The sequence below is a fragment of the Schistocerca serialis genome, chromosome 2, assembly GCF_023864345.2.
Source record: "Schistocerca serialis cubense isolate TAMUIC-IGC-003099 chromosome 2, iqSchSeri2.2, whole genome shotgun sequence".
NCBI lineage: Eukaryota > Metazoa > Arthropoda > Insecta > Orthoptera > Acrididae > Schistocerca > Schistocerca serialis.
Genome location: NC_064639.1, coordinates 509,740,165 through 509,754,851, shown reverse-complemented (window position 1 = coordinate 509,754,851; position 14,687 = coordinate 509,740,165). Strand labels below are relative to the sequence as shown.

At 49.0% G+C, this 14,687-nt stretch overlaps 10 non-coding genes across 10 annotated transcripts; all 10 read right to left on the bottom strand.

Annotated features, from left to right (window-relative positions):
* Positions 1–5,964: 5,964 nt before the first annotated feature.
* Trnas-gcu (transfer RNA serine (anticodon GCU)) lies at positions 5,965–6,046 on the bottom strand. Its single transcript has one exon. It is a non-coding gene; the product is annotated as a tRNA-Ser (tRNA).
* An 822-nt stretch (positions 6,047–6,868) lies between these two features.
* Trnas-gcu (transfer RNA serine (anticodon GCU)) lies at positions 6,869–6,950 on the bottom strand. The gene has a single exon. It is a non-coding gene; the product is annotated as a tRNA-Ser (tRNA).
* Positions 6,951–7,772: 822 nt separating this feature from the next.
* On the bottom strand, positions 7,773–7,854 carry Trnas-gcu (transfer RNA serine (anticodon GCU)). The gene has a single exon. It is a non-coding gene; the product is annotated as a tRNA-Ser (tRNA).
* Positions 7,855–8,676: 822 nt separating this feature from the next.
* Trnas-gcu (transfer RNA serine (anticodon GCU)) lies at positions 8,677–8,758 on the bottom strand. The gene has a single exon. It is a non-coding gene; the product is annotated as a tRNA-Ser (tRNA).
* Positions 8,759–9,580: 822 nt separating this feature from the next.
* Positions 9,581–9,662, bottom strand: Trnas-gcu (transfer RNA serine (anticodon GCU)). The gene has a single exon. It is a non-coding gene; the product is annotated as a tRNA-Ser (tRNA).
* Positions 9,663–10,484: 822 nt separating this feature from the next.
* Trnas-gcu (transfer RNA serine (anticodon GCU)) lies at positions 10,485–10,566 on the bottom strand. Its single transcript has one exon. It is a non-coding gene; the product is annotated as a tRNA-Ser (tRNA).
* An 822-nt stretch (positions 10,567–11,388) lies between these two features.
* Trnas-gcu (transfer RNA serine (anticodon GCU)) lies at positions 11,389–11,470 on the bottom strand. Its single transcript has one exon. It is a non-coding gene; the product is annotated as a tRNA-Ser (tRNA).
* An 811-nt stretch (positions 11,471–12,281) lies between these two features.
* Positions 12,282–12,363, bottom strand: Trnas-gcu (transfer RNA serine (anticodon GCU)). Its single transcript has one exon. It is a non-coding gene; the product is annotated as a tRNA-Ser (tRNA).
* Positions 12,364–13,149: 786 nt separating this feature from the next.
* Positions 13,150–13,231, bottom strand: Trnas-gcu (transfer RNA serine (anticodon GCU)). The gene has a single exon. It is a non-coding gene; the product is annotated as a tRNA-Ser (tRNA).
* An 822-nt stretch (positions 13,232–14,053) lies between these two features.
* On the bottom strand, positions 14,054–14,135 carry Trnas-gcu (transfer RNA serine (anticodon GCU)). The gene has a single exon. It is a non-coding gene; the product is annotated as a tRNA-Ser (tRNA).
* Between the last annotated feature and the right edge of the window lie 552 nt (positions 14,136–14,687).

Sequence of the window (14,687 nt, the reverse complement as noted above, 5' to 3'; positions counted from 1 at the left end):
TTTCAGGTCAAATTGTCTCTAGTTTCTTCTTCAGTTTTCTTATTTCGAGTTCTTTCGTTACGGCAACATGCTATTACATCTGTCCACATTGCAGGACCATGATCGACGTCGTCATTAAGGTTGGAGGACAGTCGGTGCCAGATTGAAAACTTTCCGAAATTGCTGGTCAATGGGGATTTGCAAAAAGCGCTGAAAACACCTCCGATATGAGGCTGTCCTCCGGAGCGTTTCATGGCGCTCCCATAGATAAAACAAGTAGTCGACTGGATCAGTTATATTTTCGGCAAATATAGCGTAAGTGGTATGCCCTAAAATCCACACTGTAGCATTTCGCTTAGATTGCGGAAAAGGTTTAATGTCGGGGATGACAGCCGTTAGCGGGGAAAACGACCGTTTGTCAGTCCTGTTAATGAGTGCTAGCATGTCGCAGGAAATAGCCCACACATCTCGTGTGGTTCTGCAAATAAACCGATGCTCAAGTGTACCCCTTTCGTCACAGTACTCGCACTTAGAGGACGGAATTAGGTGAATAGTCGCCAGTCGGTCGTTGGTGGTCACAGTGCGAGTGATGACCGTATACCACGTGCTTCGCACTTCCGCCGGTAACAACTTGTTGCTGACGTTTTGCCAAACAAGAACCCAGTTGTTGTGGGGACATTGACGGACTAAGTTATTCGGTGGTGACAAACCAATCATCTCACGATACAAAGAGGTGGCAGACCGCATCCTGCGGTCGCGAGCTAGTGAAACATGATAACTGCGGGACAAGAAAAAATCTCTGAATACAGCAAGCTTGTAAGGTATCCGCGAGACATTGATCGGTGCACTGTCAGAAAGGGGCTCATGGGCGCGGAAGAGGGCAGCCGTCGTACTGTGGGGGCTGTTCTCGACAATGGTGGCAATTCTGTTGACTAGCAGGGCAGAACATTTCTTTCTGACATCTACGAGACCTAGTCCTCCGCGAGACGGAGGCTGCGTACATGTGGCAAGTTTCACCTTGAAAATATGGCCACGCCACAGCAGCCAATGTGCAGCTTGGCTGATCGTGCGTGCCAACGGAGGTGGGACGTTGAGCACTTGAGCCACATACCACGCTTTAGCCAAAATGTGAACATTGATCAACTCAACACGCTGTAGAAGATGTAATTTCCGGGTGGCGTGACGAACCATGAGACCCTTGACAGTTGTGGAAATACGGCGCCAGTTATGAGCGGCCATCTTTATGGGGCAAGCAAAGAATTGAATGCCGAGCAACATGTGGGAGGCAGCTATGGTGTACCACGAATCGGCAGCATAGTTGCGACAGGCACCTATTGGGAGTAGCACTGTTTTATGCGGGTTCAGTTCCGCACCGGTAGCCTGGGCAAAAAGACTGAACACAGGTTTAACTAAAGGGATGTCCTTTTCTTGTCGTATAAAGACGCCGACATCGTCGGCGTACGCAATGCACGACGCCCGTACACCCTCTACATCGATCCCACTGACAGTGCGCCCAATTCGGCGGAGGAGGGGGTCAAGAGCGATAACAAAGAGGGACATAGAGAGGGGACATCCTTGCCGCACAGACCGTGCAATCCTAAAGGGAGCCGAAAGGGTGCCATTTATCAGAATGCGAGAAGACGCTCTCGTTAGGACATTATCAAGAGCGGAGACAAAGTTCATATGAAAGCCGATGTGACCTAACAAGGCAAAGAGGTAATCGTGGTTAATCCTATCAAAAGCCTTCCTAAAGTCAATCGAGAGAATCGCCCCTGGAGTCCGTGTGGCAGCAGTGTGAGCCACGACGTCCCTATACGTGCTCACGGCGGCAAGGATACCCCTCCCTGTCACAGCGCACATCTGGAAAGGGCTAATGATTTTTCGCAGCACAGTGTGCAGCCTGGTTGCGACGCATTTGCTGAAAAGCTTGTAGTCACTGTTCAACAGCGTGATAGGGCGGAAGTTTTCAACTTTGTCAGCCCCAGCGGTCTTAGGGAGAAGAATGACGATACCCTCTAGGAACTCTGCCGGACACGGAAGGCCACTCAACAATTCATTTGCGACCTTTGTGAGGATAGGTTCTAAGAGATCCCAGAACTCGAGGTAGAATTCTAAAGGAATTCCGTCAGGGCCTGGGGACTTGTTTCGAGCAGACGAACTGAGTGCATCGCTCATGTCCTCCGTCGTGATGGCGGAAAGGAGGGTGTCATTGTCCTCACGTGTAAGCAGGTTCCGCATTTCACCCATGAGGACATGTGCGGCCGCCCTATCGTGGTCGCTACGCTGGAACGCGGCACTAAAATGGGCAAAAATGTACGCACGAATGTCCCTCTCAGTGGTGAGTCGCTCCCCAGTCTCCAGTCTAAGACACCGAATAAATTTAGTAGCACCCCGTCTCCGCTCTCTTTCGATATGGTGAATAGTCGGTGACTCATCAAACGTCCCTACACAGCGGCTTCTAAGTAAGGAGCCCTGAAAATCTTGGGCTTGCAATTTAAAAATTTGAGCTTTCACAGCCTTTAACTGAAGCAGAAATTGCTCATCAACAATATCTGGTAGAGAGACGGCATCTTTTAAAATCTGATAATAAAATTCAGTGGTTCTATGTTTCCACAGCGCAGCTTCGGCGCTAAAACACTTTAAAACAGCACGGATGGACGGTTTGGCCAGGTGAACCCACCAATTGACAACCGAGGCATAGTTAGCCAGCTTTTCGCCGCAGGAAGAGAGCGTATCGTGAATCTGCCGACGCAACGAGGGGGCACGGACATGGGTCACGTTAAACTTCCACACCCGAGATCGACGTAACTGGCGGAGTTGCGGCGCGCGAAGGTCACAAATGAAGGCGCAGTGATCGGAAAAACAAACAGGGGCAACGTCAGCACTGATTAGGTGATCTGCTATGCAGGTCGACACATAGAACCTATCAAGTCTACTAGCCCCATTTCGATAGAAATACGTAAAAACTTGCTGTTGAGGATAGAGAACACGCCACACATCTGCTAACTGGAAGCTTGCAATCAGACGATCAAGGTCAACGCACTTATGAGCCGTAGGAAACTGATCACTGTCCGCGACCACGCAATTAAAATCGCCCCCCAACACGATGGGCAGCGTCGGGCTACCAATCAAGGTGGGTACATCTTCAATGAAAAATCTCGCTCTCGCCCTCTTGAAACTAGTGCCAGACGGAGCGTAAATGTTAACTAGATGCAGGCCTCCGATAACGCACGAGATCCCCCTGCCGGTCGGTAGTCGTTGGACGCGCGTGGGCTCTTCTGCAGACTTATATAAAATAGCGGTACCACACCGAGCTTCCGGGTCGACATTATAAATGGCGGAATACCCCGTTAAAACATCAAGGCACACAACGCTCACTTCCTGTAGAAAAATAAAATCAAACCGACAATGTTGGATAAAATTTGCCAAGACTTGCAATTTCTGAGGAGCCGCAATACAGTTGATATTTAACGTGGCTATTTGAACCATGTGGCTACAGGACGCATGGGTGTAGGGCGCACAGATAAATTTTTTGAAAGGGAGTCACCGGCAAGTTGCAGGCGCACCGGAGACGGAAAGCAGGGTACCGTGGCAGTTACATGTCTTCATCGTCCGCCCAGGAGAGCGGCGTAGGATTGGTCGTGTCTCCGTCCGACAGACTGCCGCCGGTAGGGTCACCCGACGCGGTTTTCCTGGACGCGCGAGTCTGCGAATTGCGCTGTTTACGAGATTCCGTGTCAGGACTAATCTTTTTCGAAGGGGGCGAAATTTCCCGGCCGCCGGTACCCTTTCCTAGCATACCCTTAAGTTTCCGACTTTGTTCTCGCACACGTTTTTCTCGTTGCGTGGCAAAGTCAGTATCCTGCAACGTGGTCTTTACGTTCCGTACGGAGGCAACAGAGTGCTGTTCTACATCCATAACCAAGTTCTCCGCGTGAGGCGGAGAAAGGTGCAAGGTATTCGCTGGAGCAGTAATGTTACTGGGGGATGGGTTGGAGTCCGCGACCTTGTCAGGAGTGGCAGTAAGTGCACAATCCCCAGCAGGGATGTCCGACACAACAGGCACTGAAGTAGCAACATCACATGGGGAGGACGTTTGACACTGTAGAACCGTTGAGGCAGGCGCGGTGTCGCAAACGGCGACAGTAATAGCACCTGATTCCGGAATGCTCTGAACACATTCATTAACAAGTGAAGTCGCGGAAGTCGTCTCCTGCAACGGAGCAGAACGGTTGGTCGGACGACATTCAGTGCTAACGTCAGGGACATTGTCAACAACAGGCGTATGTGGAACAACAGTTACACTAGGAAGAATAGACTTACCCGCAACAACCGGTGCACGAACTAACGAGTCAGCCGGTGGCGGAGAACCTCTAAGAAGGGCACCTGCGTAACTACCTGAATTTTCTAGGGGCAACTGCACAGGGCGCCGACGGGGACAAGAATTCCGCATATGTTCAGTAGAATGACAGAGAGAACACGTTGGAGGTTGGCCGGTGTAGGAGACGAAAGCCCTATGGCCGCCTATGATAACGAAAGACGGAATGTGTTTCTTTAAGTCCATCCGCACAGTACGGACGCCGTTATCACATTGATAAACATACGCGGACGACCAATAATCTTTAGTGACAGCAAAGATAGTCCCATATAAACCTAATGCACGGCGAATTTCATCCAAGGGCACTTCAAAAGGCAGATGGAAAACCTTCACATTTCGTACACCATAACCGGCATGTAGAACCTGCACGTCACTAATAGTACCATCAGCATGTTTAAACTTCCGAACCCCGCCATTGACGGCCACCAAACGCTCACACAGTTCACTATCAAGGAGTTTCAAGAACACGGAATTAACAATAAAATCTAAATGAACACCGTCAAGCAAAGCTGGGTCTATTTGCAATTCCGATCGGATCCAATGATGTATTTCAAAAGCCGTGGGACGCGGAAATTCGCGATCAAACAACAACTGAATAGTATTGGACCGGTTGTACGACACCATTTTCCACAATAAATCCTTGAAACACTTACAAAAAGAGAAGAAACACGCTGAGTATAGACACCAGGCCGCTGCAAACCACGACGACCAACGATGTAAACACAGCTGCTAGCGGAGCTCGCGACGGGCACGTCCACTCGCCGCAACCACTCGGCCACCTCGTCCGACGCATCGGAAACTGCGTCCCTCGCTAGTCCTTACGGAAAGAAGTCGTTTGTCGATTCGAAAACGCATCGTACTGTGGCTGGTGTTCACGCTGTAACGCCCTGCTGCAGTGCAGCTGACCAAGCTCCCACTCGTGAATCATTTAATGATGGCATCCGTCCACGTCGGTATCCGATCGGAGGAAAGTAATGGGCCCACTTACTTACTGCAGAAATAAGCACCGAATCGTCATGTAGCGTTGTCTAATGCAAATGAGAAATGTCCTGTGCATTAAGTATAACGACTACTGGAACGACGCGATTATCAGGATTCGCTACATTTATTTGTCACCTTCGATGACCTCATCGCTGATGTCGCTTTCAAGTTTCTTTCGAAGAGCAAACCACGTTCTTCGTAGCTGAATTGTGAGGCCAGAGGCTCCTGCTGTTGGCGATGGAGCCAGGCCCTATCAGATCGCTTCCGTGTATGGCGGCCGGACGGAAAGCAAACTGTCGAAAGGCGACAGTTGTGCTACAGTTGGGGGGATTTTAGGCTCGATACGTTAAAATGACTGCAAGAAGTAAGCACTTAAATATGAATGAGAACGCACCGTTCCCAAACACCACCATGGCGCCAAACTTCGATTCGTTTATAGATCTTGAGATGATGTTTGATTCGAAAGACGTACGGTATCGAATGTTGTGTCCTTCTAATTGGTAGGCGGTTTAGTTTCGTATTTCTTACAGATGCTATCTGCCACCTACACGTTCCATTGCTACTACTGAGTGGCGTTTCGCATGTACAAGGCGTGATCCGAAATGGGTGCTTAAGGTAAAATTCTTCGACGAGGATGGGATTCGAACCCACGCGTGCAGAGCACATTGGATTAGCAGTCCAACGCCTTAACCACTCGGCCACCTCGTCCGACGCATCGGAAACTGCGTCCCTCGCTAGTCCTTACGGAAAGAAGTCGTTTGTCGATTCGAAAACGCATCGTACTGTGGCTGGTGTTCACGCTGTAACGCCCTGCTGCAGTGCAGCTGACCAAGCTCCCACTCGTGAATCATTTAATGATGGCATCCGTCCACGTCGGTATCCGATCGGAGGAAAGTAATGGGCCCACTTACTTACTGCAGAAATAAGCACCGAATCGTCATGTAGCGTTGTCTAATGCAAATGAGAAATGTCCTGTGCATTAAGTATAACGACTACTGGAACGACGCGATTATCAGGATTCGCTACATTTATTTGTCACCTTCGATGACCTCATCGCTGATGTCGCTTTCAAGTTTCTTTCGAAGAGCAAACCACGTTCTTCGTAGCTGAATTGTGAGGCCAGAGGCTCCTGCTGTTGGCGATGGAGCCAGGCCCTATCAGATCGCTTCCGTGTATGGCGGCCGGACGGAAAGCAAACTGTCGAAAGGCGACAATTGTGCTACAGTTGGGGGGATTTTAGGCTCGATACGTTAAAATGACTGCAAGAAGTAAGCACTTAAATATGAATGAGAACGCACCGTTCCCAAACACCACCATGGCGCCAAACTTCGATTCGTTTATAGATCTTGAGATGATGTTTGATTCGAAAGACGTACGGTATCGAATGTTGTGTCCTTCTAATTGGTAGGCGGTTTAGTTTCGTATTTCTTACAGATGCTATCTGCCACCTACACGTTCCATTGCTACTACTGAGTGGCGTTTCGCATGTACAAGGCGTGATCCGAAATGGGTGCTTAAGGTAAAATTCTTCGACGAGGATGGGATTCGAACCCACGCGTGCAGAGCACATTGGATTAGCAGTCCAACGCCTTAACCACTCGGCCACCTCGTCCGACGCATCGGAAACTGCGTCCCTCGCTAGTCCTTACGGAAAGAAGTCGTTTGTCGATTCGAAAACGCATCGTACTGTGGCTGGTGTTCACGCTGTAACGCCCTGCTGCAGTGCAGCTGACCAAGCTCCCACTCGTGAATCATTTAATGATGGCATCCGTCCACGTCGGTATCCGATCGGAGGAAAGTAATGGGCCCACTTACTTACTGCAGAAATAAGCACCGAATCGTCATGTAGCGTTGTCTAATGCAAATGAGAAATGTCCTGTGCATTAAGTATAACGACTACTGGAACGACGCGATTATCAGGATTCGCTACATTTATTTGTCACCTTCGATGACCTCATCGCTGATGTCGCTTTCAAGTTTCTTTCGAAGAGCAAACCACGTTCTTCGTAGCTGAATTGTGAGGCCAGAGGCTCCTGCTGTTGGCGATGGAGCCAGGCCCTATCAGATCGCTTCCGTGTATGGCGGCCGGACGGAAAGCAAACTGTCGAAAGGCGACAATTGTGCTACAGTTGGGGGGATTTTAGGCTCGATACGTTAAAATGACTGCAAGAAGTAAGCACTTAAATATGAATGAGAACGCACCGTTCCCAAACACCACCATGGCGCCAAACTTCGATTCGTTTATAGATCTTGAGATGATGTTTGATTCGAAAGACGTACGGTATCGAATGTTGTGTCCTTCTAATTGGTAGGCGGTTTAGTTTCGTATTTCTTACAGATGCTATCTGCCACCTACACGTTCCATTGCTACTACTGAGTGGCGTTTCGCATGTACAAGGCGTGATCCGAAATGGGTGCTTAAGGTAAAATTCTTCGACGAGGATGGGATTCGAACCCACGCGTGCAGAGCACATTGGATTAGCAGTCCAACGCCTTAACCACTCGGCCACCTCGTCCGACGCATCGGAAACTGCGTCCCTCGCTAGTCCTTACGGAAAGAAGTCGTTTGTCGATTCGAAAACGCATCGTACTGTGGCTGGTGTTCACGCTGTAACGCCCTGCTGCAGTGCAGCTGACCAAGCTCCCACTCGTGAATCATTTAATGATGGCATCCGTCCACGTCGGTATCCGATCGGAGGAAAGTAATGGGCCCACTTACTTACTGCAGAAATAAGCACCGAATCGTCATGTAGCGTTGTCTAATGCAAATGAGAAATGTCCTGTGCATTAAGTATAACGACTACTGGAACGACGCGATTATCAGGATTCGCTACATTTATTTGTCACCTTCGATGACCTCATCGCTGATGTCGCTTTCAAGTTTCTTTCGAAGAGCAAACCACGTTCTTCGTAGCTGAATTGTGAGGCCAGAGGCTCCTGCTGTTGGCGATGGAGCCAGGCCCTATCAGATCGCTTCCGTGTATGGCGGCCGGACGGAAAGCAAACTGTCGAAAGGCGACAATTGTGCTACAGTTGGGGGGATTTTAGGCTCGATACGTTAAAATGACTGCAAGAAGTAAGCACTTAAATATGAATGAGAACGCACCGTTCCCAAACACCACCATGGCGCCAAACTTCGATTCGTTTATAGATCTTGAGATGATGTTTGATTCGAAAGACGTACGGTATCGAATGTTGTGTCCTTCTAATTGGTAGGCGGTTTAGTTTCGTATTTCTTACAGATGCTATCTGCCACCTACACGTTCCATTGCTACTACTGAGTGGCGTTTCGCATGTACAAGGCGTGATCCGAAATGGGTGCTTAAGGTAAAATTCTTCGACGAGGATGGGATTCGAACCCACGCGTGCAGAGCACATTGGATTAGCAGTCCAACGCCTTAACCACTCGGCCACCTCGTCCGACGCATCGGAAACTGCGTCCCTCGCTAGTCCTTACGGAAAGAAGTCGTTTGTCGATTCGAAAACGCATCGTACTGTGGCTGGTGTTCACGCTGTAACGCCCTGCTGCAGTGCAGCTGACCAAGCTCCCACTCGTGAATCATTTAATGATGGCATCCGTCCACGTCGGTATCCGATCGGAGGAAAGTAATGGGCCCACTTACTTACTGCAGAAATAAGCACCGAATCGTCATGTAGCGTTGTCTAATGCAAATGAGAAATGTCCTGTGCATTAAGTATAACGACTACTGGAACGACGCGATTATCAGGATTCGCTACATTTATTTGTCACCTTCGATGACCTCATCGCTGATGTCGCTTTCAAGTTTCTTTCGAAGAGCAAACCACGTTCTTCGTAGCTGAATTGTGAGGCCAGAGGCTCCTGCTGTTGGCGATGGAGCCAGGCCCTATCAGATCGCTTCCGTGTATGGCGGCCGGACGGAAAGCAAACTGTCGAAAGGCGACAATTGTGCTACAGTTGGGGGGATTTTAGGCTCGATACGTTAAAATGACTGCAAGAAGTAAGCACTTAAATATGAATGAGAACGCACCGTTCCCAAACACCACCATGGCGCCAAACTTCGATTCGTTTATAGATCTTGAGATGATGTTTGATTCGAAAGACGTACGGTATCGAATGTTGTGTCCTTCTAATTGGTAGGCGGTTTAGTTTCGTATTTCTTACAGATGCTATCTGCCACCTACACGTTCCATTGCTACTACTGAGTGGCGTTTCGCATGTACAAGGCGTGATCCGAAATGGGTGCTTAAGGTAAAATTCTTCGACGAGGATGGGATTCGAACCCACGCGTGCAGAGCACATTGGATTAGCAGTCCAACGCCTTAACCACTCGGCCACCTCGTCCGACGCATCGGAAACTGCGTCCCTCGCTAGTCCTTACGGAAAGAAGTCGTTTGTCGATTCGAAAACGCATCGTACTGTGGCTGGTGTTCACGCTGTAACGCCCTGCTGCAGTGCAGCTGACCAAGCTCCCACTCGTGAATCATTTAATGATGGCATCCGTCCACGTCGGTATCCGATCGGAGGAAAGTAATGGGCCCACTTACTTACTGCAGAAATAAGCACCGAATCGTCATGTAGCGTTGTCTAATGCAAATGAGAAATGTCCTGTGCATTAAGTATAACGACTACTGGAACGACGCGATTATCAGGATTCGCTACATTTATTTGTCACCTTCGATGACCTCATCGCTGATGTCGCTTTCAAGTTTCTTTCGAAGAGCAAACCACGTTCTTCGTAGCTGAATTGTGAGGCCAGAGGCTCCTGCTGTTGGCGATGGAGCCAGGCCCTATCAGATCGCTTCCGTGTATGGCGGCCGGACGGAAAGCAAACTGTCGAAAGGCGACAGTTGTGCTACAGTTGGGGGGATTTTAGGCTCGATACGTTAAAATGACTGCAAGAAGTAAGCACTTAAATATGAATGAGAACGCACCGTTCCCAAACACCACCATGGCGCCAAACTTCGATTCGTTTATAGATCTTGAGATGATGTTTGATTCGAAAGACGTACGGTATCGAATGTTGTGTCCTTCTAATTGGTAGGCGGTTTAGTTTCGTATTTCTTACAGATGCTATCTGCCACCTACACGTTCCATTGCTACTACTGAGTGGCGTTTCGCATGTACAAGGCGTGATCCGAAATGGGTGCTTAAGGTAAAATTCTTCGACGAGGATGGGATTCGAACCCACGCGTGCAGAGCACATTGGATTAGCAGTCCAACGCCTTAACCACTCGGCCACCTCGTCCGACGCATCGGAAACTGCGTCCCTCGCTAGTCCTTACGGAAAGAAGTCGTTTGTCGATTCGAAAACGCATCGTACTGTGGCTGGTGTTCACGCTGTAACGCCCTGCTGCAGTGCAGCTGACCAAGCTCCCACTCGTGAATCATTTAATGATGGCATCCGTCCACGTCGGTATCCGATCGGAGGAAAGTAATGGGCCCACTTACTTACTGCAGAAATAAGCACCGAATCGTCATGTAGCGTTGTCTAATGCAAATGAGAAATGTCCTGTGCATTAAGTATAACGACTACTGGAACGACGCGATTATCAGGATTCGCTACATTTATTTGTCACCTTCGATGACCTCATCGCTGATGTCGCTTTCAAGTTTCTTTCGAAGAGCAAACCACGTTCTTCGTAGCTGAATTGTGAGGCCAGAGGCTCCTGCTGTTGGCGATGGAGCCAGGCCCTATCAGATCGCTTCCGTGTATGGCGGCCGGACGGAAAGCAAACTGTCGAAAGGCGACAATTGTGCTACAGTTGGGGGGATTTTAGGCTCGATACGTTAAAATGACTGCAAGAAGTAAGCACTTAAATATGAATGAGAACGCACCGTTCCCAAACACCACCATGGCGCCAAACTTCGATTCGTTTATAGATCTTGAGATGATGTTTGATTCGAAAGACGTACGGTATCGAATGTTGTGTCCTTCTAATTGGTAGGCGGTTTAGTTTCGTATTTCTTACAGATGCTATCTGCCACCTACACGTTCCATTGCTACTACTGAGTGGCGTTTCGCATGTACAAGGCGTGATCCGAAATGGGTGCTTAAGGTAAAATTCTTCGACGAGGATGGGATTCGAACCCACGCGTGCAGAGCACATTGGATTAGCAGTCCAACGCCTTAACCACTCGGCCACCTCGTCCGACGCATCGGAAACTGCGTCCCTCGCTAGTCCTTACGGAAAGAAGTCGTTTGTCGATTCGAAAACGCATCGTACTGTGGCTGGTGTTCACGCTGTAACGCCCTGCTGCAGTGCAGCTGACCAAGCTCCCACTCGTGAATCATTTAATGATGGCATCCGTCCACGTCGGTATCCGATCGGAGGAAAGTAATGGGCCCACTTACTTACTGCAGAAATAAGCACCGAATCGTCATGTAGCGTTGTCTAATGCAAATGAGAAATGTCCTGTGCATTAAGTATAACGACTACTGGAACGACGCGATTATCAGGATTCGCTACATTTATTTGTCACCTTCGATGACCTCATCGCTGATGTCGCTTTCAAGTTTCTTTCGAAGAGCAAACCACGTTCTTCGTAGCTGAATTGTGAGGCCAGAGGCTCCTGCTGTTGGCGATGGAGCCAGGCCCTATCAGATCGCTTCCGTGTATGGCGGCCGGACGGAAAGCAAACTGTCGAAAGGCGACAGTTGGGGGTATTATAGGCTAGATACGTTAAAATGACTGCAAGAAGTAAGCACTTAAATATGAATGAGAACGCACCGTTCCCAAACACCACCATGGTGCCAAACTTCGATTCGTTTATAGATCTTGAGATGATGTTTGATTCGAAAGACGTACGCTATCGAATGTTGTGTCCTTCCAATTGGTAGGCGGTTTAGTTTCGTATTTCTTACAGATGCTATCTGCCGCCTACACGTTCCATTGCTACTACTGAGTGGCGTTTCGCATGTACAAGGCGTGATCCGAAATGGGTGCTTAAGGTAAAATTCTTCGACGAGGATGGGATTCGAACCCACGCGTGCAGAGCACATTGGATTAGCAGTCCAACGCCTTAACCACTCGGCCACCTCGTCCGACGCATCGGAAACTGCGTCCCTCGCTAGTCCTTACGGAAAGAAGTCGTTTGTCGATTCGAAAACGCATCGTACTGTGGCTGGTGTTCACGCTGTAACGCCCTGCTGCAGTGCAGCTGACCAAGCTCCCACTCGTGAATCATTTAATGATGGCATTCGTCCACGTCGGTATCCGATCGGAGGAAAGTAATGGGCCCACTTACTTACTGCAGAAATAAGCACCGAATCGTCATGTAGCGTTGTCTAATGCAAATGAGAAATGTCCTGTGCATTAAGTATAACGACTACTGGAACGACGAGATTATCAGGATTCGCTACATTTATTTGTCACCTTCGATGACCTCATCGCTGATGTCGCTTTCAAGTTTCTTTCGAAGAGCAAACCACGTTCTTCGTAGCTGAATTGTGAGGCCAGAGGCTCCTGCTGTTGGCGATGGAGCCAGGCCCTATCAGATCGCTTCCGTGTATGGCGGCCCTACAGTTGGGGGTATTATAGGCTCGATACGTTAAAATGACTGCAAGAAGTAAGCACTTAAATATGAACGAGAACGCACCGTTCCCAAACACCACCATGGTGCCAAACTTCGATTCGTTTATAGATCTTGAGATGATGTTTGATTCGAAAGACGTACGCTATCGAATGTTGTGTCCTTCCAATTGGTAGGCGGTTTAGTTTCGTATTTCTTACAGATGCTATGTGCCACCTACACGTTCCATTGCTACTACTGAGTGGCGTTTCGCATGTACAAGGCGTGATCCGAAATGGGTGCTTAAGGTAAAATTCTTCGACGAGGATGGGATTCGAACCCACGCGTGCAGAGCACATTGGATTAGCAGTCCAACGCCTTAACCACTCGGCCACCTCGTCCGACGCATCGGAAACTGCGTCCCTCGCTAGTCCTTACGGAAAGAAGTCGTTTGTCGATACGAAAACGTATCGTACTGTGGCTGGTGTTCACGCTGTAACGCCCTGCTGCAGTGCAGCTGACCAAGCTCCCACTCGTGAATCATTTAATGATGGCATCCGTCCACGTCGGTATCCGATCGGAGGAAAGTAATGGGCCCACTTACTTACTGCAGAAATAAGCACCGAATCGTCATGTAGCGTTGTCTAATGCAAATGAGAAATGTCCTGTGCATTAAGTATAACGACTACTGGAACGACGCGATTATCAGGATTCGCTACATTTATTTGTCACCTTCGATGACCTCATCGCTGATGTCGCTTTCAAGTTTCTTTCGAAGAGCAAACCACGTTCTTCGTAGCTGAATTGTGAGGCCAGAGGCTCCTGCTGTTGGCGATGGAGCCAGGCCCTATCAGATCGCTTCCGTGTATGGCGGCCGGACGGAAAGCAAACTGTCGAAAGGCGACAATTGTGCTACAGTTGGGGGGATTTTAGGCTCGATACGTTAAAATGACTGCAAGAAGTAAGCACTTAAATATGAATGAGAACGCACCGTTCCCAAACACCACCATGGCGCCAAACTTCGATTCGTTTATAGATCTTGAGATGATGTTTGATTCGAAAGACGTACGGTATCGAATGTTGTGTCCTTCTAATTGGTAGGCGGTTTAGTTTCGTATTTCTTACAGATGCTATCTGCCACCTACACGTTCCATTGCTACTACTGAGTGGCGTTTCGCATGTACAAGGCGTGATCCGAAATGGGTGCTTAAGGTAAAATTCTTCGACGAGGATGGGATTCGAACCCACGCGTGCAGAGCACATTGGATTAGCAGTCCAACGCCTTAACCACTCGGCCACCTCGTCCGACGCATCGGAAACTGCGTCCCTCGCTAGTCCTTACGGAAAGAAGTCGTTTGTCGATTCGAAAACGCATCGTACTGTGGCTGGTGTTCACGCTGTAACGCCCTGCTGCAGTGCAGCTGACCAAGCTCCCACTCGTGAATCATTTAATGATGGCATCCGTCCACGTCGGTATCCGATCGGAGGAAAGTAATGGGCCCACTTACTTACTGCAGAAATAAGCACCGAATCGTCATGTAGCGTTGTCTAATGCAAATGAGAAATGTCCTGTGCATTAAGTATAACGACTACTGGAACGACGCGATTATCAGGATTCGCTACATTTATTTGTCACCTTCGATGACCTCATCGCTGATGTCGCTTTCAAGTTTCTTTCGAAGAGCAAACCACGTTCTTCGTAGCTGAATTGTGAGGCCAGAGGCTCCTGCTGTTGGCGATGGAGCCAGGCCCTATCAGATCGCTTCCGTGTATGGCGGCCGGACGGAAAGCAAACTGTCGAAAGGCGACAGTTGGGGGTATTATAGGCTAGATACGTTAAAATGACTGCAAGAAGTA